We start from the raw sequence: 24,147 nt of genomic DNA, 5'->3' as shown, positions 1-24,147 counted from the left end.
TTGCGCTGAACATGACAAAAAAAACGATCTCGGAGCAGCAGCAGGAACAGCAACTAGGTAAGTACTGCTACAGTCATGTTTCCTTTCTGCTTTTATCAAAACACGAGCAACAAAAACTTGTTCTTGAAGTATTGCACAAACGGTGCATCATTAATTGAATCGATTTCGCCCTTTTCATTCCGGAGGATGTCCTAACACCGAAATGGAAATTCTATTTATATTTCAAAAGGGTTCTTCGCAGGCAGGAAAAACTGGCAGAACGCAACCAACCAACTGGAGATGAAAAAAAAACCCCTGGAACTAACCATCATTTGCCTTTCTTAACGTCAAGCGTTCGAGAACTTCTCATGCTCCGTTTGCCGGCAACGCTGTGGGATGTAATCAGTGAATGAAAAATGAGTCTGCGACAAAACTCCAAGAACAGCAGCATGTGACTGCAGCACAGAAATACAAACCCGATCCCGTTCCTCCTTTTGCATGATTCGATGCTTGACTTTTCCCGCGCTGCAGAAGACTGCAATATCGGAAGGATTCTCTCCAAACCCCCACTTCCAAGATCCTAACCTCAATCACTCTCTCGTGCCGGTCCCGTCTGGTAGGGTTCCGTCTCGACGTCTAGCACGATCTCCCCTTCGCAGCGTGCAAAAGCAGACGAGAAATAGGGTCAGGACATGCGGGAACTTTATTTCTCGCAAGCTTCCCCGAAGGAGCGGTTATGTCTGGAGCACCAGAAGTCACATCATCCAGTTAGAAGTGAACCGGAACCGAAAGACCGGGAGACGTGTGCCTGGTACGTGGCTCAAATTGGAACGTTTGCCAGTCGTTGTGCGTTAGTGAGTGTGGGGCAACCTAAATAAATGAGAAACGCGCCAAGTTGCAAGCTGTTTCCCTCGTCGTGAGTTCGTGATGAACGCAGGACGCCAACTGTACTAACGAGCTATCCATTGCGGATGGTCGGGGACCACTAAACAGTGTTTCAGACAGAAGCGATATTCAACACCAAGGCACAGATAACACTTTAATTGAGCGTCTCTTAAAAGAGGATTAAGCTTATGAAGAATTTGTCCAATTTTGTTTGGAGGTTCAACCAGAATCGGATACACTTTCGGGTTTCGGGATCCATTTTTGTGCAACTACCCAAATTCTCCATTCCAACAGAGAATAGACCATAGTGCGCGTACTTCAGCGAACCTTTATCTTTTTTCACGTACTTCACTTCACCCAGGCTAATAACTACTTAAACGTCCACGATGTGTCGCAAAAAACCGCAATGATTGCAAATAAACTCCACCCAACAACCATTCCCCTGCTCTGGAGCTTTGTGCTCCAAATTTTCCGGCGAGACTTGCCCTGGCTTCTTGTGCCATAAGCCCACCCCTCCATGGTGAGCCCAACTCCAAGAGCTCTTTGTGTTGTGTAGCTGAGGATAAGACTTCTGTTTCACAAGGACGATGACGATGACGGTGGAAATGATCTGTCTGGCTAGCTAGCTGGTTTGGATGATAGTCTTCCCACCCTGAAAACCCTTTGCGCTAGATGCCACACAGATGAATCGAACAGTGAAACAATCCAGACACGACAGAGCTGGCTACAAGACTGCCAGCCATTGGAATTGATTCGAAAAGTTTCTTTGTGTGCATGTAGGTACTCTTGTCTGTCTGTGTCACTCTGTGTATTCAGCTGTAAAACAAGATGCTGACACGTTGTCTGATGGGATTCTACCACAGATATTCTACTGAAGCCATCGGGTGGCGACTTGGCCCAATCTACGCTGGCGTAGGATAGGTCTTGGGTGATTTTTTTTGTACAGTGAACATGAAATTGACCTTCCAAAATTTCCCAGCTGTTCCCGCACAATCGCGACATTGCGATGAATAATTTAGCACGTCTGAAACAGAGATCGTGTAGACGGACTCACCGAAAGGAGGACACTCGATTAATTATTTATTGCAATATTTTTTGTAAGCTCTTTGGAAGGAGAATTTATGTAGATGCTACTTGATGTCGATACAATATGTTCCTTTAAAAATGACATCCAAGAAGAACATTCCTAAACAACTATCTGGATCCGTAGTACCATATTCGGTCGAAACAATGCTCGTTTGTAATCTGTTTCTTCACTCGCGTGAGTGTGGCCTTTTTTTTTGGTTGCTGTTGCCGTTTTCTTCTAGCCTAAAACCAGGCCGCAGCACCTCCATAAAACAGGATTCACGCTGTACAAACGCACCGACAAACCTGTTAGAGGTCAAGCCACACAGGGAAGACCTTGCGCAAATTTTGCACCAGTGCAAAATGCATTCACCTTTTTTTGTGTTTCTTCTCTTCCATTATCGAGAACCTGAGGAGGAGCATTGGAGAGCGCTGTTGAGGGGTCCCTTCGTTCGCGTCCCTTCTTCAGGATACACAATCGACCGACTTCTCCCCAAATAGTGCTCGAAGCGAAATAAAAAAAAAAAACTAGTCCTTACGCCAACCACATGCCACCAACTAGCGCCGGACCATCGCTCTCTGCGTGTGTCTCCGAAGAGAGAAGGGATACACGGTTCCAAAATTGGTAAAAATGTTTGCTTTCCTTGAACTACAACACCGTCATCAGCGGACTCAACCGGACTCGGAAGGGACGACGTAGAGGAAGACCAACAGTAATGCGAGCGCGCCAAGTGTCAATTCTTGTGGACACCTCTTCAGGTGCGGTGGCGGCGACATTTGACGTCCTTGGTCGGCTGATCGATTTCCTGATTTCCTTGCTGGAGCAGAGATCTTCCCTCGGTGCAGATCGAACATGACAGAAACGTCACATTGTTGCACCTTTCTGGATTGCAGAGATATCGGGAGCACGAGAGGGAGAGAGAACATCGATGACACTCTGGCAAGGGCCTTGATCGGGTTTTGTTGGCGACCTTTCCGGCGCACCATATTCGGTTTCCGAAACCCTGCCCCGGAAGGACCCACACCACAACACCTTTTCGCGGGTGGGCGCACGTTTACGAGGTGGAATAAATTAAGGAATTACGACGCTCACTGTTCGAGTACTGTGGCAAGCAAGTGAGCATTGAAATGGTTTCGTATTCCGGTCATAAAACCTCGGGGAGGCTAGCTGCTTCCGCGCGCTGCAGAAGAAAAACTATCCAGACAGTGCAGTATCTAGAACTGAAGGCATAAAGAGAGCGGCCACCCGGAGATGCACCTCGCCTTTGTTTTATATCCTACCGACATATCCTTAAAAGGATTGGTAATGGTTTTACATTCGTAGTTGCTGAACCCTTTTGGAAGAAGAATACAATAGCAGATAGTCCACTAGATACATGCCCTTAGAGGAGACGACTTCCCTAGATATCCAGGCGACATTCGGTGTTTAAAAAAAAGTGTAGCGAATCGTTGCCGTTTTGACTGGCGGCGGTTCACCAGACAACGTACTTGGCGCGCGCGTGCAGCCGATACTTTGCTGCATGATTGATTGGTGTGTTTATTTTCAACAACAAACTACGCCTTTTCCGATGGGTCGTAAACTAGAGACACACAAATGGTTCCAATAAATTCGAATGGCAAAGGAATATTGTGCTGTTTGTTGGAGATATGAATAGATTTTTCTTTAAGAGAACGCAACATATATAAAGCCAGCCACTTAAAGAAATCAGGAAAATCCTTCATGATGCAATGAGGGCTTATAGTACATTGAGAGTCAGGAATTGCTTAAGTCGACTTTTTTGCGTTTACATTTTGACGTTTGACGACTGTATTAGTCACTAATATGTTCAATATTTACTCTCGAATGTTTGACAGACACCGGCATAATATTCCAGTTTTCTCCTTTTACTTGTCATTACGACATACAAGATCACGGCGACCATCAGATGCCTTACTCTAGGATTTATTGATATACAACGTAGAGAGATAGTGAAACTTTACTACGAGGGTTCGCGGTTCGCGGATGGGATTGGAACCCAGGTCCTGCCTTGCGAAGACTACCACCGCTATCACCAGTACCACCGGGCCGCTTCTTCTTCTTCTTGGCTTAACGACCTTTAAGGTCATGACGGCCATCGATAGCTTACTAGACTGCTGATACCATGTAGTTGGTTAGTCGGTCCTCACTACGTGGGGACGGGTCCGGATGGGATTTGAACCCAGGTCCTGCCGTTTTAAGACCGGCGCCGCTGTCACTTACACCACCGGGTCGCTTTTATGGTTAAAAAAACAATGCGCTATTATACAGCTTGCCTGTTTCTAATTAGAGCAAGAAGATATATCTAATTAGTGTACATCGAAGGTCGCACATGACATTGATGAGCGTAGTTCGCAATAATAATGGGCCTAACACAATTTTTCGTGATAACATTCCAACCACTCAAAAATGGAATGTACTCCTCCTCCTTCTCCGCACTGCTCTCATACCTCCGCTTATCATACAGCGTAGCTATTGCCTCGTACCCTGCTTATCTTCCATTAATTCCCACAACACTATCACCATCATCAAATGGTCCCAGATAAGAGGTGCCCTGAACTGTTGGAGAAATGGAAGTGGCAGTATGGCTGTATGGCTTTCGGTCAATCGGACAACCAATACGATGCGCAGCGAGGTTATTAGTCGGGATGACTAATTTGGTAGGGTGCAATGATTGGGCGTGTAAAACACGCATTCTGGCGGATTGTTTCGGAGTGATAGTGGGTGAGTTTAAAAAATCGTGGGTTACATACACACTCCTGATGACATTTTGTCGTACATGACAACGTTGTTACTGATTATTTTGTTGCCCATTTTTCCCGGTTTTTTCTTCTATAAGATATATAAGAATGACCACCATTAGCAACCATGCGTAACGGTCATTCTTTCTGCTGGTAGTGTGTCGGTGGACTTCAACCAGCTGTCTGGTTAGTTCCATGATTCTACCACCCTCAAACACTATATACAACATTATACAATAAAGAGAGAGAGAAACTCGCAGGGAAAAAGATTTATGATCCAGCTTACTTTTTAACCATGTTCCCTGTAAAACACTAACACACACCGATGCGTAATCTACCGAAAGGTATCTGACCGAAAATTAATTTACCTCTTTTCTCGTGGGTGGTGGTTGCTTGCTTGCAGCACACTCAGAACACAGAGAGCGAGCAAATAATGTTCCAGCTGTTCCGCGAGCGGCAAAGTACACTTTTAAGTGCAAAAACCGGAAATCGAGCTGAAAACAATGTGCTGCATCCCCAACAAACTTACGGTTGTTGCCTTTTTTTTCAGATGAAGTTTGTAGCCGGTAGCAATCAGGTATCAAGAATAGCCGAACTCATTCTCGTCATGTGGCTAAAATGGTTCACTTATTTTCGCAACAGGCTCGTATGCTCGGACTCCACTATTTTACACCTCTTTTTCAGTGTTTTGATTAGATTGCTGCGTCAGCATTTTCTGCTTCTTCACCTCCAATTCCACTTATCTCTTCGTACAACGCATACGCACCACTATGAGAGCTTAGAGCTCGATAAAACAACACATGGCACCTTGTGGGGTTAGTGCTAGACGTACCCGTAACCGACCACCAACTGTTGGTTGGTTGATGGATTGGGAGACGTATTTCGATTGTGATAGCAGACCATCAGGCATAATACACGCACACACACACGCACAAATGAAGCGATATCGCGATCGATAACTTAAACGAGATGAAGTATGATTCGAATCGATTGCATCGCGCCATTCGAGCGATTGGAAGCGCGCGCGCGCTCGCATACACACGTTAAGTAATGGAGATTTTCGCTCCACATTAGTAATGCTGCAAACCGATCGTTTGTGTCGATAATTGCAACTTCCCGCACGGTGGGGCACATTTGGATGAATTTAGACAGTTTGGAGAAATCAGATCGGAGCGATCAATAATTCGTGTGTGATCTTCGCGGGATTATGCAATGCATGTGTTTGCATAACTTCAGGCGTTCGAAACACGCTCGCCGGCATTATTTGCCTAAAACAAATTATCTCCAATCAAGGAACAATTTACCACAATCTCTATCCGGACTTCTTACACATGTTTTCGGTACGATTCGCAAGACGATCGACGATCGAAAAAGTAAAACCACACGGGCGCGCTTCACCTTGTTGCTCGGACACTAATATGACAGAGCGCGCCCATAATTCATCGCCCCAATCATCTGATCAGCAACACTTAAAACTCATCACTCTTGTTCGTTGGCCGTTCCAAAAAATCGTACACACAGAGACGCACTTTTACCCTCGACCAGCCAAAATCAAACACCAAACTGCGGCGTGTCAGAAACGTGTGAAATAAGATGATCTCACACCAGATCACGCTTGGCGGCATATACAAGTGAGAGTCTAATCGCCACCACCTACCGCGAGCAACCACCATCGACTACCGCACTTCCCGGGGCGTCTTGGCCCCGGTGACCCTGACACTAGTAAACTAGCGACGCGCGAAAATAAAACACTAAAACCATGCGCCGGTGGATACACACAAGAAAAAACGCACCCTAAAAACGCACTCATGGAAGGCAAGCGCAGCCGGCTGCGACTACACCTTCGATCTACTTGATCGCTTCGTTTCGCACATTTTGTGATTAATTTTCTTTAAACAGCTTGTGTTATGATTTATCTCTCATTCGCTTTCCTGCTCACCGTGCATCGTGAACCCACACTCCTATTGCACAAGCCTGGAGCCCCGAACAGCAAAAATCATCACACGGATCCGGGCACGGCTGTTAACTCTCGCTTTCGGCGACCTCCGAAATACCGATTTTATTTGTTGCCCCTTTCACACGAAAATTGAGCGGATTTGTGGGTGGAAACGTGCCTCTGCGGGTGGTTTGGTGCACGGGTTGGTCCATGGGCGTGTTTTTCGCCTTTAGGTTTCAAAGTCAAAAAAAAGAATTAGTAAGATCCAACGCTCAAGCCGACACTAAACAGCAAGACCAGACAAAAAACACAAATCTGAGATTGCGGAATGACAACGTTTTTTGGAAACCGCAACAACAAAAAATCAAGAAACGATCCATCTGACCCTCAACCAACACGCACCCGCCTATTTTACCCATGAAAGAATCGAGAGAATGAGAGTGTGAAATATAATTATTATAACTTCGCCAAAATCAGTAGCTCGAACGGATTATGGGCGCTTCTTCCCTTCATAAATTTTATCTTAAAAGAAAGGATAAATACCCAAAAAAGCAATAAAAACTGGCAAATGGACCGTGAAGGATATACCATGGGTCAGTAAATTTGCACCGGAGGTCACCAACGTTTTTGGGGACCAGCAGTATTGATGATTTTGAAGAGTCACAAAATAGTACGCGCTAAAGTGACTGCTAGTGTTGCTACTAATACTGTTACTACTTCAATCTGTCAAAATGCTGTCTTATATAGCCCGCCGAAGCGAACGTAATATGCAGTCAAGTCCGTTTTTTTGTCGTACGATTGGAACCACACCGTTTAACTGCGGAAGGCACACCAATCAAGCGTATCCTAGCACAACATCCGATCGATGGCTTCAATATGTCTCGTCCCGATATTTTATTCGTTTCCTGCCCTCGGTGGATGCGTATCAAAACGCCATAGACCTCCACTAAAACGAGAAAGCATATTTGGAGGTGAATTATTTATTTAAACAAAAAACACACACAAACACTTCTCTTTTTCTACCGTGCGCTTCTTCGAATTTACACTAACTCTAGCATTAAAAATCCACCCGGTTGCTGCCTCTCTGCGGCACATTCACAGCCGGATTCGGTTCGGATTACAGCCCGGATCGGATTTGGGGTGGTAATCGGCAAATCGTAAAACCGTAAATAAAAACGCTCCTCCGGTATGGGCGCCACGTGTAACTGGCAAAATAGGAAGCCGACTTCCGAACTATCGATACCTCCATGGACGCAGACGAGTGCTTTTCGGTGCGCGGTGAGGACAATACCGTCGAACGGCAAGCGATAAATTCTTAATTACCACTTCAAACCGCAATTGCCGGCAGAGGGCTTATTTTCTGCCCACGACGCGCGTCACGTATTGTCACGCAAACGGCCCATTGGGTCATACGGAGGGTTTGATTACTTAGCGTCAATATTTGCTTTGCCTCCGAAAGGGCTTTTGATTGCAAAGGTATGTATGGACCGTAAATCTATTGGTAAATGGACGTTTCAGTGGTTTATCGGCACTTTCATCGAGCTGCTTCCTGTAGCAAGGGACCGGAAAGAAGCGAGAAATACTAAAACAATCATTCACAGATGTACTAGAGGTGACACCTCACTTTTGGGTTTGGAAACTCTCAGACATTCGAACACAATGTCCACTTAAGCTTTGCCTACAGGCAAGCACTGTGATGTGCCACAGAGCACGGAGTGTCATCGGAGTAGGTTTTAGTATATTAATTAAGTTTTAAAAATAGCTCCCAGCTAGTCCTGTCGTGCTTCCCCCGTTACGAGTGACTCGCCCGTATTCTTTTGCTATATGGTTCAACTAGTTGCACACGCCCGAAGTACGGGACGGGTCGGCCGCCATTCAATCATTCCGATCCAGTAGAGTGACGTATAATTGGTATCACCTTTCATAGTGCCCATGGTCGTCGCGCCATTCTGTTCCCACAGGCCGGATAGACGTCATCCTTTCGCTTCTCCTCATCGTGGGCAAACGGAAGCTCTCTCCAAAAGCAATCCTGACAAGGACACAACACCGGCAAGGACGTTCTGCACATACGGAGCACAGCACGGTACGGTGGGAAAGGTGGAATGTGTAGATTCCGAACCAAAAATAGCCCACGCCGACGACGGGTTGTACTAATACGGCCTGGGTGTCAGGTGCGATGGTAGTATACATCCTGCTTGAGCCTAACGTAGTCCTCATTCACGTGACGCAGAATGTGTGTGTGAGACACTTTTGCACAAGTGTACAATCGAAGAGACAATTCCAATGGCATTTTTACAGCACAGGACACGATAAAGTTCAACGCGAAAGGCCAGGGATCACCAGAACGGGATAAATTGTTTGGTTCTTTGAAGCTTTTCCTCTACTCATAAGGCATTGGAGGGTGAAACATCTAGCTCCAGAATGCAGAGTAGAATGCAATGAGGATATTTTAATAAATTAATTAACAATTCACACTTAGGAGCTAGCTTTTGCATTTTCGCCAAGTGTCATGATGTTCATCATCTTCACGCTCTCGGCATACGTGAGGCACGGGCTTATATCATCCTCATTACCAAATGATAAGGTGTTGATTGGCAATTATATTCGTGCCCACTCTTGACATCTTGTGGCCCACCCAATGGCGTCAGGAGCAGACACACACACCTTCTCTTCTGACATCGAGTATGCACAGCACACAAACGCAATTATGTACTGCACCTCATTAATTAAGGACGCAAAGAGAGCGTCCCAACAGCGTCCCATGTGCACTTTACATTAAATTGCAACAGTCTTCCTCAGCTACCTTCCTACTTCTGCACGCTTTTTACCGTGTAAACTCAAAACGATGTAAGTCAGCGGTGTTGGTGCCCATCATCCTGCTGCCCCCCACCTTGAGTAGCCACTCAAGACGATGTGACAATAAATTTCTCCAACCCGACTGCACACTCCTCTTGGACAGCTTACCTGAAATGAAAAGAAGAGGAAAGAGAAAACGGTAAGATGCTAGATACTGGAAGGTCACTGTAACGAACAACCACCATCAGGATGTTCTGGATTCTGGAGTGTTGCTCTGAAGTGATTAAATATGAACATGCACTACGGGCAGGACAGAGTACAAGGCACAATATGGGTCAAATCATAAGAGACAGCTACAGAGGCACACATGCCTTACAAACTACTGTGACGTGAACACACTCGCGTCAGTGAGCACGCGGTACCGCTTTACATATATCGTTTGTAATTTGGCACGTCACATTAAGCCGACGCCACTCTGCGCACTACTAGTAGCAGGTTCGTGACATGGTTCACAACATAAATTGTTACTTCTGTGTGCTGTATGTGTGTGTGTTTTTGGTAGACAGACAAGTGCCAGCTGTTGACCGCCGCGAGAGCTACAGAAGATCTGGATCAGTTGACAAAGTTTGCAGAGGGCAATAAACTACCATCAGCACTGACAGTACGATGTACTGAGGTTAGGAATGTAAGGGCTCGTTGTGACAACACCATTTGGACAGCTAGCGCATTGAGCTAGATTGGAAAACTTTCACAAAATGTGTAATAAACAGTCTGAAAGCACTGCGAATGGTGAGAGAACTTTCGCTCATTTAAACTCCAAAACCACGGCCATTTAGAACAACATCAATGCACAGGAAGCGATTAAGCCATTATTCTAATACCTCTATCCCACACGCTGATGGTCAACTTTTCCGGCGCATGACTTCATGTGCAAACAGTGCCCCATCTACCTACTAAAGAGCTGCACCCTTTTGCATCTAATTAGCCAGATCATAACGACGTAACGGCGCCAGAATGGAAAGGATGTTGGTGAAAGTTTTCTAAATCGTTTCAAAATTGCGTCAACCCCAACACGACACCAAACGCGATGAAGTTGAGCTTTACATGGCGCCCCCAAAACCCACGCTTTGGCATCACAAATTGCATCAAACGCGACTCTTACCGAGGGATGATTGGTTCTTCGTAGAATCGTAGTGTGTCAGTCCATTTAATGCCAAATAGCTGCGACCTACGGGGGCAAACTCTACGCGAAAATAGATGCCATCCCCCTGGACGGATAAAGTTTATGGTGCGGCGCCCATCCATTAGCCAAATGATATCTACGAGCCACGACTAAGTGGCATTCCGGAAACTATTGTGCGTCGCTCGTCTATGATGGAAGTTGCTTGCCCAGTTCGGCAGGTTTCGCGATACGCGTTAAGTTACCATCGTAATAATTCTGGAAAATCGAAGAAGATATTAGCATCACGTGTAATGGAAATAGATCCTTTTCATTCTATCCCAGTGGAAGATTATGATTATCGTATTTCATTGGTACTATAGCGCAGAAGTTGTATCGGGGGAAAAGCACGTGCCGTACCGCATTTTGGACGATGGCTGATGCTTGTTTTGAATCCGATGTAATTAAGTTCTCTTCATATGAGTTTTATTAAGAAAGTGTGACGCACTACTATTACTATTCGGTCTGCATGAAAATGAAACTTCAAATATTGATTGCTTATCTGTAGGTGGACAGGAGCAAGAGATCCTCATCGCTTGAGGTATGTACACCATACCCAAAATTAATTCTCTATGATTATTAACAACACAAACGTACCACAAGCTATTAATCTATTACGCCCTCTGCACAGTACGACTTTGCACAACCCTTTCCAACATTATTGATGGCATTAAAATTCCATCATACATTCTCGACTATTTCATCAAAACATCCGCCATACGATCGAACCATTCAATAATTCATTAACACTCAACCCATCGAGGCACATCAAATAGCACAAGTAGTGCCCTTTCAGGTACTTCTCGCAGTTTCCTACCCAAAAACGCAGGCAGCGTCGTCTCATCGTTGTTGTTACGCGATGCTACCTAATTCCTGGCGCTAATGGAACACTTTCAGCTGATTACACACCTAATCAAATATTCGTCCACGTGTCGTCGTCGTTCTTCAAACTCGGCGATTAATTCTGTGGACACCCTCTAACCCAAGTGTCATCGTTCCGCAACCGAAGACATCGCATCGTGTAATTATACACGAAACAGCACAAATTGTATGCTGACTAACAAAACAAAAAAACATCAAAGAATGTTGTCCAATTTGCGTACAGGTCGAGTGACACCTGGCACCAGGTACACCACCATCAGAGGAGTCAAATCCAATCCAATGACCTTCTTATATACGTTTTCTCAATTTTTCCCCCGTTTTTTCTTACGCAAAATCCCGGGGTACGTCTGCTTCGAATGATGATGACATACGGCGGACCCCATGCCGAGGGGTGAGCTGCAGGTGACGACAACCAGACTGAAGAAGATGCACTTTCATCTGGCCCGATAAAGATCCCGCGCGTCGTACGATGATAGGGTGACGATATAAAAAAAAACAAGAAGCAGTCAGGAAAAAAGAAAGTGGTTCCACTGCTTCAGGAAAGTAACCTTCAAACCGACCAGGTTTCATATGTATATAGGAAGGAGCTAGCGACCTCCGAAGTTATATCCTCGACAGGGTGTCCGCAGACTAGGAACGACACAGGCACAGCCAGTTGGCAGATGAAATCTGTGACTGCAAAAACTTTCCTTCCACCGCGTGAAGGCCACCACAGCGGGTAGATTAAACACATCCATCCACCTACCCTATCATCGTTAAGCAGAAGCCGGTTTCTTATGTGATCTTATGCCAACCAACTCTTTCTTGCGTCCATTAGGGTGCTAGGCTCCCCGGCAAATATGGGGAGCAATTTCTCCCGACAGACACCACAGAGTGTCACTTTGGGGGAAGTAAATTAGCCACAAAGTGAGCAGCAGCCACCAAGAGCGAGCGGATCAGTATCAGCAAACGCTACAAAGTAATGGTTGCCTTTAAGATCTTTCTTTCTTTCGAATTCCATCCACCAGGAAAGCCTCGGGCGCTTTAGGATGATGGTTGATTGATTTCGTTTCCACCTTTCGGGTGGCTGCGCATTCCTAAAGGTGTAAAGATGTTTTACGTGCTAGTTTTAGAGAAGAGAAATTGAAACGAAGAACAATTTCGATGGAAAAAGATGTTTTTACATCGTCATATACATAGGCCCCTCCTCACACCGATCCCACAGATCCGCAATCCTGTCGTCGGAGGCGTTAAAAGTGAAGGTTATCTGAACGGGAGCTTGCAACCCCATTTGGCATCCTGGTCTTGCATCCTGGGAGACCATTTTATTACATTCCATTCCATTTGGTGTTCGGCTAGGCGAATGCCGCTCTGCTGGTGACGTCGTCTGCTCTTCGCCTGGAATGTGAACAATTTTTATGCTCCCCGCGCGCGGAGTTGAGGCTCGCCAGGGAGGATTTAACGGTGACGAAATACTATACAAATTGGAGCAATTTGTTGTTAACTGTCACTACTGTTTGAGACTCCAAACTTCAAAAAAGACCGACCGTAATACCGCAATGGGACCTAAAGAAAGTAGTACATCAATTAGAGACATCTAATCAACAGGCTCATCCCGTAACCATCACATCACTAAACACGAACGCTTATTCCCTGAAATCATTAGGAGTCCCAGTAGATCCACGTTCGAAAAAGAAACGTCAACACTCGTTGCAGAAGAACTCCAGATACCAGGAAGGAAGTAATGTTCTTCAAGGAAGACACGCCGCCAACAACCACCAATATCCAAAGGGAGTTTTTTTTTTCTTTGGCGTGACTTCTTATGCAATCAACCACGAGCTATCATTCAAGTACTGTCACGTATCTCATTAGGTTTGGTGGAAATTTCTCCTCACAAAGTCCTCACATTTTTGAGCCATCGAATCCGGGAGCGTTGTGGAGCATTGGATTATTTTATTAAGATAGCCCCAACTCCGGAGCAAGTGAATCAATAGTAGACAAGGTTGATAGAAACCTACAAGAACGGTCTACAGTAGTAGTCAGACATCATACAATGGACGGTAAGAGAAATAAATGCGGACAATATTGCGACATTGGAAAACGACGTCGTGTCCGTTACGGTCTATTGGTTTATATTACGATTCTCTTCTCTCTAGCCAATCACCATTACTACTTCCCTTTCGAATGACATACAACATCGCGCGTCAAGGTTGAAGATGGTTGGTTGGACTGTTGTAGAGTGTAGCCCTTGAGAGACCATCAGACCCAACATAGCGGCAGCAGCTTACAGTAGATTGAACTCTGCCATTACAACAGCAAAAAAGCCCATTGGATGACCTATTGTTTTGTGACACACATAAAAAAAACCCCAAAATAGTTAAAACAATCGATCCGTGTAGGTGCTGTGCAAAAACTGCACTGTAGCAAAAATGTAGCCGCCATTTTTCGGTTTTTTGTTGTGCATACATAAAATCTGCAGTGATTGCATATTTTAGTACGCGTTTGCAATTTTGGAAACGCGCGCTTTTGTCTGATAAATCCATTTTAATTTCTTTCTGTGCCTGTGCTACATTATTCAGCAAACGGAAGCTCGGATTAATTCGCTGAAACAAGCATAAACCACCGTAAACAAAGGACAGGGAAATGGCAAATCGATACATAAATGGATGCGTCCAAACGTTAAAACATCAAGCTATCATTTGTGTCTTTTTTTTCTTTTGGTGCTGGAGGGTGGGTGTCTGGTGAAAATGCAATCGAGGATGAAAACAGGCTCAACTCTTCATTTCCACCAAATTAGCTCTCTGCAGTGACACACACATATACAGTGGCGGACAATAAATAAGACCATCTACTATTGCACATTGGGCAAAAATAAGATTGGGAAGCAAATTTTCAACAAATCTTCTTGGTTTTTTTTTGTAAAATTTAGTCAAATATTTTGGAAACACGTTCCAGTCATTGGGTTAATCACCATAAAAAATCGATTATTAGTCGATTTTTCGATTCTGTTAAAAATATGGAAAAAACACCACTCATTACCTTAAAAAATAAAATAAAATATTGCTTTGAAAGTCCCTTCTTTGCATTTTTCAACTCAAGGATTGGTTAAGTATGTCAATAAATAAGATTAGATTTTGGGGGTCCAAAAACTTTCAAACAAGTTTCTAGTTTTTAATAATTAAACTTTTTTGTTTATTTATAGAGGCTTTGGCTGCTTCTATGAGACTAAATTCGCCCCTTTATTATTACACATTCATTGCAGACCTTTTGAACAAAAACCAAGATGCTCTAGATAGTTCAGTTGCTGATTATCTTTCTACCAAAATTAGGTTAAGTTTTACCTAGTAGAAGTATCGAAATCAGCTTTTAGAGAAGCGGACATGAAAGTAGTCCTATATTATTGTCCGTCACTGTATATGCATGTATATCTGCAGCTTTCCACTATATTAACGTTTGTGTGGTGTCTGGCTAAAAGGTCAACATTAATGAGCTGATGCCCTTCCGGTAGAGACTATGATTCACGCAATGCATCCATCGCCAATCCAGCAACGGCACGGCACAAGGTTCGGGAAGGTGTAAAAGCCATTCCGATTCCCGATGACATCGAATTAAGTGCGCTTTTCACGAGCGATTTATCGTCGTCAATGATGCAATGATTTCCACGACCCCGGGGACTTTCTTTTTCTCCCTTTTCTGCTTCCCGGTGTTTGTAAATTGCACACCTGCAACCTGCTACCTAAACGCTCTTATTTAATCACCCGGAAGAAAGTTGACAGAAACGCTGCCCTTCAGTGACAGTTCGCCTGCAAGCAAGTGCAGCTAGCTTGTGGCAACACCTTTTCCCCACCACACAAAAACACCATTCATTAGGTGCGCTAATATCTAAGTTGAACAGGTTTTTTCATCCGTCTCCGCTGCGCGATGATACAAATCTTCCTTCAATCAACGGCCATCATCCGACCAGCAACAAAAACCAACCGGCAGAGCGTGATGGGATTCGGATGAATGCACTTTGATGCCCGCAATATGCAGCAGCATGGAGATGCAATCGGGAAGCAACCGGTCCCAGTTTGTGTGTGTGAGAGAGAGGGAGTGGTGGTAACGGTATAAAGCCCTGCACTGGGTAAATGATGATGGGTGATGATTTAATTTAGTGCATTTCCTCATCGAGAGTTGTCACATAGGCTCTCACTATATGATCCGTCGCGTGCTTGCGTTGATTAATGCTGTGTTGTGTTCTTTGTCTGTACTTTCTTCCGCTGGGAGCTGATTGATGGCGTGATTGGAGGAATTATTGTGACAATATTTGCTTATCAGAGTCAGTTGTGTGATAATAACTAGAAAGAGATATTAAATATCAGGATCAAATCTTGCTGATCGTTAGAGGAGGTGATAACGGCGCTGGTCCTCTCACACGGCAGAATCGAAGTTCAAATTCCTTCTCCGGTAGCCATTCTCCGGTAGCGAAGACTATCTAACTACATGGTATCAATCAGTCTCGTAAACCTTTAGATGACCTCTTGGATGACGTAAGCGTTCGCTAAACAAAATAGGAGAATAAAATCCTAAATCCAGAGCCTGGAGTATACTGACGAGCTTGGACATCGCTGGTGTCAAGTCTTTCGGAGAATCTCTTTCCGTTTCGGGAGAAGTTTCGCCTTTCCCTATCCTACGGATGTCGTTTCCACACACCGCTTCCCCGCTATGTTGGAAGAATTTGGAGAAATCGGTCGGTTCACAATTAAATACTTCTCCAGGAAAAAAAATGCTAACTCGACCGACCCTGAGCGACCATTTAGGGCCGACAGTCAGAGGAATTAGGGGACATCTTAGCTGGTTGAATTCTGGCAAAACCTTAGCAAAACTAGTGACGCCCATCGACCTCAAGTATTAGTACTCGTAGGAACTAGTACTGCTTCCTACTGAACCCAGGAAAAGCCTATCCGTCTAATCCAACTATATTTGATTACGAGTGTTCGGGATCGATCGTTCCTTCGCCATGATAAGCTCACTAACGGCGGATGCTTGCGTCCAGTTTGTTACCGTTTGCAACAATTGGTTCAAACACTTCCTATCAAAAGGGATGATGTACAGGTAGGTGATCTCACTTTTAAAGTCGTCTATGTCGAAAGCCTAGAGAGGGTGGCTTGGGCCGTTCTTTGTATGAGGTGGAGCAATATTTTGCTAAACCATAGAAGGCTGCATTCCACTCACAAGAAAGAAGATGAAGAAGTCGTCGAAAGCAAAAGTCAGCACGGACTCGCATAACACAGAACTAATTATTCGGATATCCTGATCTCGTTAATTATTAAGAAAACCAGATCTCACTAACAAAGACCTTATGAAATTAGAGTATCAAAGTAGAAGGAGTATCGTACTGTATCTGTATTGTACTTTTGTAGTCCCAGTACTCACATACGCCTCTCAGACATGGACCCTGTCCAAAACAGACGATTGACCCTCTTAGCCGCGTTCGAGAGGAAGATGCTCAGAAGAATCGTTGGCCCCGTATGTGTGGAAGGACAATGGAGGAGGAGGAGGACAACGTACAGCTAAAACGACGAGCTGCACGAACTATATGACGTCCTCACCGTCGTGCAGCGAGTTAGGCTCACCAGGCTCTAATGGGCTGGCCATGTTATACGCATGGCACCGGACGACATAGCTCAGAAAGCCGTATTTCCGTATGGCCGTATTTGTGTGGAAGTTTCTTGGAAAAAACGAGAAGTTGCAAACTCTATAAAGCATATAATCACATCACTTATTTATTTAAAGTACTGTTCATTTAGAATTTGATCACTATTTTTTTATATAGTAGAGCCCCCAGTGATTGTTTCAGTTATTATTAACGATGTAGCTGCAACGTAGACAATTAATTGTGCACACCCACTTAGAAACGTCCGGCAGGCCTCTATGGATACGAGTCTTGGACTATGCTGACGGAGGACACCAATGCACTGCACGGATGCACAATGCTGTTGGATATCGGATGAAGCCTTGAATGGAGCGCTGCAGCCCTCGACCGAGTTTCCTGGGATCTGATTGGAGACCTGGTCATGTCGACGCGACGTGCTCAATCCTGAGCAGGCCAAGAAGAAGAAGAAGACCCACTTAGAAAATTCAACTTGGTCCGGGAGAAAAATAGGAAAAATCCTTAAAAAAAAGTGTCTTCTACTTTTGAATATGTTTTGAAACGGTTTCGGAAACGTCAAAGCGTGGCTAGAATGGTGAAACAAAATCGTCGTTTAGGAACAATATCAGCTTTAACTGGAAGATGTTGAGAGCGTTACAGGCTAACCTTGGATTGTCGGAAGGGGATATTGCAAATACGGTGCAGCATAAGTACCGTCAGAAGAAAAAATTTCTTGAATTTTGTGATAAAAAGACAATAAAAAAACCTTTCGTTTGATGTAAAAAATATATTTCTCCGTAAAAATTTCTCCTTTTACAGTCAGTGATGAGTGACCAAATTTTAAACGAATGACAATTTATTTGTATTTCAGTATGACGGCTCTCGGCCGTATTGTCATAATTTCCCATCCTGTTAACGCTTTTTGGGGGTGCCCACATTGACGGAAAGTTCAGAATAATCGATTTGCAGACCAGAACACATTCGACCGTCAGAGTATTATAAAACTTCCGCACCTCAAGCAGCATACAAAGCACACTAGAATGCATGCTTTTTGATCCTACATTTTCTTACTAAAAATATATTGTCAGGAATAGTACAGTTCTTCTGGAGCTAAATTTGCAAAAGAATTTCCTAGCCCTGGCGTGAGTCAAGGAGAAAAACATTCTACAAACTAAACCTGCCAGTCCAATGTTGCCGACGTAACATCGTGCACAAAAACCCACCCAAGTCTATTAAGGCTTCGCTTACATATTATTCTTAGCTGCTCCGTTGTGCCGTCGTAAGGTCGTCGCCATCGTTCGCGCTTGTTGCGTACAGAGAGGAAACAACAACAGGCCACGCAAAAATAAGACACCGCACTCGCACACGAAAACCGAAGAGATTCGCCAAATGTGCGAAAAAAAATGCGAAAAAGAAGCAACCAAAAGCAAAAAGTGAACCAGCCGCAACCGGCACAAGAAAAAAGGGAAAAACAAACCCCCGTCAGAGCCAAGAACGAATGCACCGATACGTGGCCGTGTCTGTTCGTCCGAAGGCGCCCAACAAACCACACAGGCAAATTTGCAGCAAACTGGTTGGGACTGAACCGCCGGTAGTGGGTTTGCGGTTTGCTTCTTCACAGCCCGCCCCAGCTTCTTTCCATTAGAACCGGACTCCGTGTGTGCGCGTGTTCGTCTGCCTGGAAGAAGGAAGTGAAGTCTTGGTGGAAAACCCACCTCCCAACGGTCCACCCTTGTGTTACAGGTACTGTCTGTGTGTGTGTGTGTGTGTGTGTATGGGTAAAAGGGATTGCTGGAGTGCAGCTGATTGCTGGTTCGAACCTGCGATTGAGGTACGGTGTCGATGGGTGCCCACGAGCCTGACTCATCATGCCACGCCACTTTGGTCCCGTTAGTTAGCGAACAATCGATACCGGGGTAGTGTGGTCGTGGTGCCTTCACATCACGGTGAAGTGTGCCCGCTCCGAACGAGCGCAAATCATTATTCTGGTTGAACCGGAATGTAATTTGATTACTCCGTCTATGAATCTATCGGCATCGATGACGTAGGACGAAGTCAGCACTCAGCTGATGGTATGAAACCGGAAAAAAGCAGGCACACAGAGCGGTGGCACGGGGTAACCGTAATTTAAGAAGGGCAAAAAAGGGAACTGACGCGGGATAGGCGAAGTCTTAATGGCATTCATGTTCTATTTGCCATCCATTTCCATCCGTATTCATGTCAAGCTGCATACGCACGATAAGCCTATTGATAAGGCTGATGGAAAATGGGCACATGGGCCTTTCAAACCGGAGGACGATAAAGATGCATAGAAACAGATGCACTGCTTAGGGTGGACTATTGTGGAAAAGAGAGCATTACAGTAATTATTTATTAGAGTTGGTCTTTAATCGGCAAGACCGGAACTCGAATGCCCTCCACAAGTTTGACTATCCAGTTAGATGTAAATTTAAATCCGAGGGTTCTTGAGGTTCTAAAGCCAATGAAGATGTCTTCTTGCCGAAGGTTCTGATTGTGAAAGAGTCCGCTTCGGAAGGGAAGTATCAGTTTACGGCGACGATCTTCAGTTGGTAGAGGAGTTCTGCTACCTTGATACGATCGTAACTTAGGACAACAACTCCAGCAACACATATCGCACATTGATACCTCCGATAGTCCTCTACGAATACGAGTCCTGGACTTTGCTGACGATAGTCGCCACTGCACCCGCCATCCTTCAACGACGGTTGCTAAGGACCAGATCTTTGGCGACTAAGGGCATATATCCAGACGGTATTCAAAGCCGAAAGGATACGAACGTTGCAGCAGGTGATGAGGATTACGGATTCATTACCCCACAAGGTAGGTGCTCGTCATCGACCCATTCCTTCGATCTGGTCTTGATTGTCATCACGACGTGCTTAACCCTGAGAAAAAGAAGAAACCTTACGTACCTGATTCAACCAGGTGAAGGAATGAAAGTATAAATAAATTACTTTGACAAAAGATTATCAAAACCAATGGCACTTTGACTCCAAAAAAAAAGACTCAATGCACAAAATAAGCTCCGAAAAACGTCAAAACACGCTTAACGGCGCGTTGCACTTAGCGCAACCATTACGACAAAGTGCGAAAAGCATTAAAGAAGGGTTGCTTCACTTGATAATGGAATTAGCACACTCAACGCACCTCCGAAACGTCTCACCGAAGCCTCTGCGTGGGCCAAGAGTTGTGAATTTTCATACAGCTATTCAAATTGAATTCGACCACCTTACGGTGACGGAGAGGTCCGACTGTACCTGGCTTGTGGTCTCGCAACACGTTTTCCTAGCGTGTGATGTGTGTTGGCTTTTCCGGATCGCTACACCACATGTCACACGCGTCTGGCGTGTCTTTAAGAAGGATGAGTAAGAAGGCGGCTACAATCACCTCGCACCAAACTACACCAAGACACCAACCGCACGATGCACAAGTGGCAGCGGAGTGTTGGGAAAATAAGTTTATCTAATTTAGATGCAAATTTGGTTATTGATTGTTGCGCGGCTTGACTACGGCATGGAGGAGGTTTGATGACACCAAACGCAAACGCGATTCCGATTTGCAAACAGAGGGAGCAACGACCGGGAAGCCAATCGTGTTCATTGACGAATGATGTCACAGAATGAGGCGGAGAACCGTCTAACAACTTCGGATAACATTAAAAAAATAAATGATGCGTTCATTATTTGCTAAAATGGTTGAGAAAATGGATTAGAGCTGCTTGAGAAAGATGGAACACGGAATAGAAAGCCAATTTACCATTTTTTACTACTAGAAGCTGCTGCTGCTGCTGTTGCTGGATCTTCTCCTTTGGACAATCTTAGTCGGAGAGAGAACACTACGGTGACTTCCAGAGTAAGGATGAATTTTCTATTTCTCGTCGATTGTTGTGGTTAATTAACTGTTATCACAAGTATTGCATATGCTTGTTCCTCCCGTGAGGAGGTACTATAACTAGGAGCGAAAGAGGTTCTCGGTGTGGAGTGCCTCTTAAGAAATGAACCTTCTTTTTTATTTCACACACTATTCTACGTTGCGCTGGAAACGAACATACACGCACACACTATGTTTTCATTGGTGACTGGATCTATGGTTTCGATCCATCTGAATGTACTTCCCTGCACACCACGCTCGATCACTAGTAAATTCCATCCGAAGCCCGTTCCGACGTCCGTTCGTTTCACTTGCACTAAATCTCTGGGTCACACTGACTAACTAATGTTGGATAGAGTGTAACTACTTTCACCGGGACATTACTTTTAGATGATAGGGATTAGAATAATGAATTCTTAACTTGGACACAGAATAGGCGAATGGGAGACTGCAGCGACTGATGTTCGCTGGTATGAACTTCCACTCTCTAGGACTAAATGATTAAGACTGGCAAATTAAGTCAAGCAAACCAGAATTGGTAGACCAAGATCTCCCTCTACTGCAAGAAGATGATAGAATCCTAGCAATCCGAAAAAAAGCTTTTTTTTGGCAGCCATCTTTGTTACTTCGCCTGCTTGCGTGACAGCGGCACTGCTCCAAATTTTTCCAATGCCGGTAATTACTACAGGCATCTTATTAAAGTGAAGAAAAAGTACCTTAGTAACCTATGGTAGATTTTTCCTTCCGAGGCAAATAACACACCACACCGGGCAGTGCTTCTAGCGAGGGCGTTCCGCGACACACCGTGGAGACATCCTCCCGAGTAGCGGCGAGTGGGTGAAGTTTATACATATTTTTTTAGTTCAAGTTCAAAACTATCACTTTTTGTCCTCTTTTCTTCAGCAAGAAGTGATCCCAATCCTATGCATCTTCTTCCAATGGGTGCTGCTTGTATGCACTCTCTCTCTCTCTCTCTCCCTCACACTCTCTCTGCTTGCATTGGTATGCGTCTCTCTGTTCTAGGGACGGGACGCGAAGGCATCCTTTTTTTTCGCCCTACGATTCCATTTCGCCAAATACTATGGGCAAAAATAGTCCATTTTGTGTGAGTGTACATTTCTGTCTCTAACTTCAAATTGGCCCTTTACGGGTGGACAGCCCAATGAAAAAGTTCCTGAAGAAGACCGGCGACAAACGCCGAAAATAGGCGAAAAAAAAATCACAACGTTGTCACGAAGATCAACAGCAATAAAATGAGCAAAAATGTGTTTTTCGCACCCTCGCCCATTTTTGTTCGCGGCTTCGCGTGCATCCGGAAACGCACACTTGCATCTCATAAAAACAAGAGAAAGAAAACACACCAGTCAATCATTTTTGTGACAATAAAATATGCAATTTTAACCAAGCAAATCTTGTGGCGCGATGCCATTGTTTGTTTGTGTTGTCTCTCTGCCTGCCCCTACAATTCACCTGTAGTTTCTTCCTCCAACAGGCAGAGTGTGCCCTTATGCCTGAGAGTGTGTGTGTGTTAGTTAAGACGGAACGCGTGCGCGCTACGGCTCTTTTCCCCAGCGAAACGATTCGGTCGCTGGTTCTCTCTCTCTGTGTGTGCGTGTCCGTTTCGGTAAAGAGATTTTGGCGATGGCGTTATCATCTCAGCGTGGGATTTCTTCTTCCCCCGCCCCAAAACAATTCGCTACGGCGCGCGTCCCTTTTTCTTTTCGTGCTCTTTTCCGTGACCTGGAAACAGAGTGATCCTTTGACTGGCTTCCTTCGGCACTACTAACCCCTATCAAGGTGTCCTCTTTCACAAAACGGAAATTAGTATTAGCTGATCATTCATTTCTTGCACTCCCAGCACTAAGTTCGGGAGAGGAGCTAAAAAAAACTGTACCTAGAACAAATGGTACGGGGGCCCGTTTTTCTTAACCAAGCGGAGGTCAGCTGGAATCAAAGGAGGCTACGTTTGTGTTGACAATCGAAATTTTGACACTTCTCATTCGTTTGCATATTGCCGCACACATTTTCTTGAACGATTCCGGAGTGGACACAGCACGCACAGGAAAAAAAAAATCACCAAATTCCTATTGGAATATCCCAATGGAAATTTATTTTAAAAAAAAAAGCCCACACAGCCATAAAACCATCCAGCCTACATTTATACGCATTCCACCATCTTTCTCCTAGAACAGAGTGGGCTCCCGTTTGTCATTCCTGCTATACATCAAAGCAAACACCAATTACGCACACACGCACGCACACGGCATTTCTTTCCGGGCTAGTTTTGGTTCGATCGTCAGAAAAGCATCTAGCGCGGGGATAGATTTGCTACTTTCTACATCTTTTAACGTAGCTGATGCGGTGACATGAGCGCAAACACTTTCATTTTCTGTGTCACACCAAACCGGCGGCATGTAAAAACTACATCCGAAACACACCAAACAAATGCACACACACACGCACACGCACTATTGCTTCCGTTTTTCTCTACACTGATTGCAAAACAAACGCGCGTCGGGGTCGTCGTTTATCGGAAGAACAGCTGACATCATTCACGGCTATCAAATGCACCGTCATTTTCACGGTCCTTCTACCCGGGTCGTGCAATTTGGACGACACCCCTTTTGCAATCACCTTTTTTTCCTCGGCTGTGTTATACAAACAACATTCGGTACGAATGCAGCACGGTTAGAATGGTAAAAAAACAAAACACTCGACGCGCAGAGCGCTTGCGACACACATCCGTCCGCTTCGAGAGTAAGAGAGAAACTAACCCCCGCGGTGGTATAATGCTGCGTTCTGTTATTCTATGCTGTTGTGTGCACGGCAGGCGTGCTTGTGTGTTCCCCGTCCGTAGCTGCTTGCTGGCTGTGTAAATATGAAACCGTTATGATTACACTATAGTTTGGGACAGTGGTTTTCGTTATCTCGATCGGGTGTATTTCACAAAACTTGTATAATATAAGTAGCAGAATATAAATTTAACCATTCTGTTTTGGTTTTACTTTCCTTTTTGTAGTATATTGCTCCTCATATGTTTATTAGCTGATGGCCCATAGTGAAAATTGACCAGATGTTCAGTACTATCAGCCCGCAGTGCTCTTACAAACGCACAGTGTGCTAGCT

The 24,147-nt window shown here is 44.8% G+C and overlaps 2 protein-coding genes across 5 annotated transcripts in view; one reads left to right on the top strand and one right to left on the bottom strand.

The window, feature by feature from the left end:
- Window positions 1–24,147, top strand: part of LOC126562971 (eukaryotic translation initiation factor 4E1) — a 436,138-nt gene that overhangs the window by 380,289 nt on the left and 31,702 nt on the right. The window lies entirely within an intron of this gene.
- The window catches only part of LOC126561295 (supervillin), a 137,323-nt gene that overhangs the window by 83,487 nt on the left and 29,689 nt on the right, over window positions 1–24,147 (bottom strand). The window contains exon 1 of one of the 4 annotated variants that reach the window (XM_050217338.1): window positions 10,523–10,527. The exons of 2 other annotated variants lie outside the window; for them this stretch is intronic. The gene's annotated coding sequence lies outside the window, so the exon portion shown is untranslated. Of the gene's footprint in view, window positions 1–4,170; window positions 4,176–10,522; window positions 10,528–24,147 lie in introns of those variants that run through there. One more of the 4 variants, XM_050217337.1, reaches the window with a different exon arrangement.

The sequence above is a fragment of the Anopheles maculipalpis genome, chromosome 3RL, assembly GCF_943734695.1.
Source record: "Anopheles maculipalpis chromosome 3RL, idAnoMacuDA_375_x, whole genome shotgun sequence".
Taxonomy (NCBI): domain Eukaryota; kingdom Metazoa; phylum Arthropoda; class Insecta; order Diptera; family Culicidae; genus Anopheles; species Anopheles maculipalpis.
This window is presented reverse-complemented; position numbering and strand designations above follow the sequence as displayed.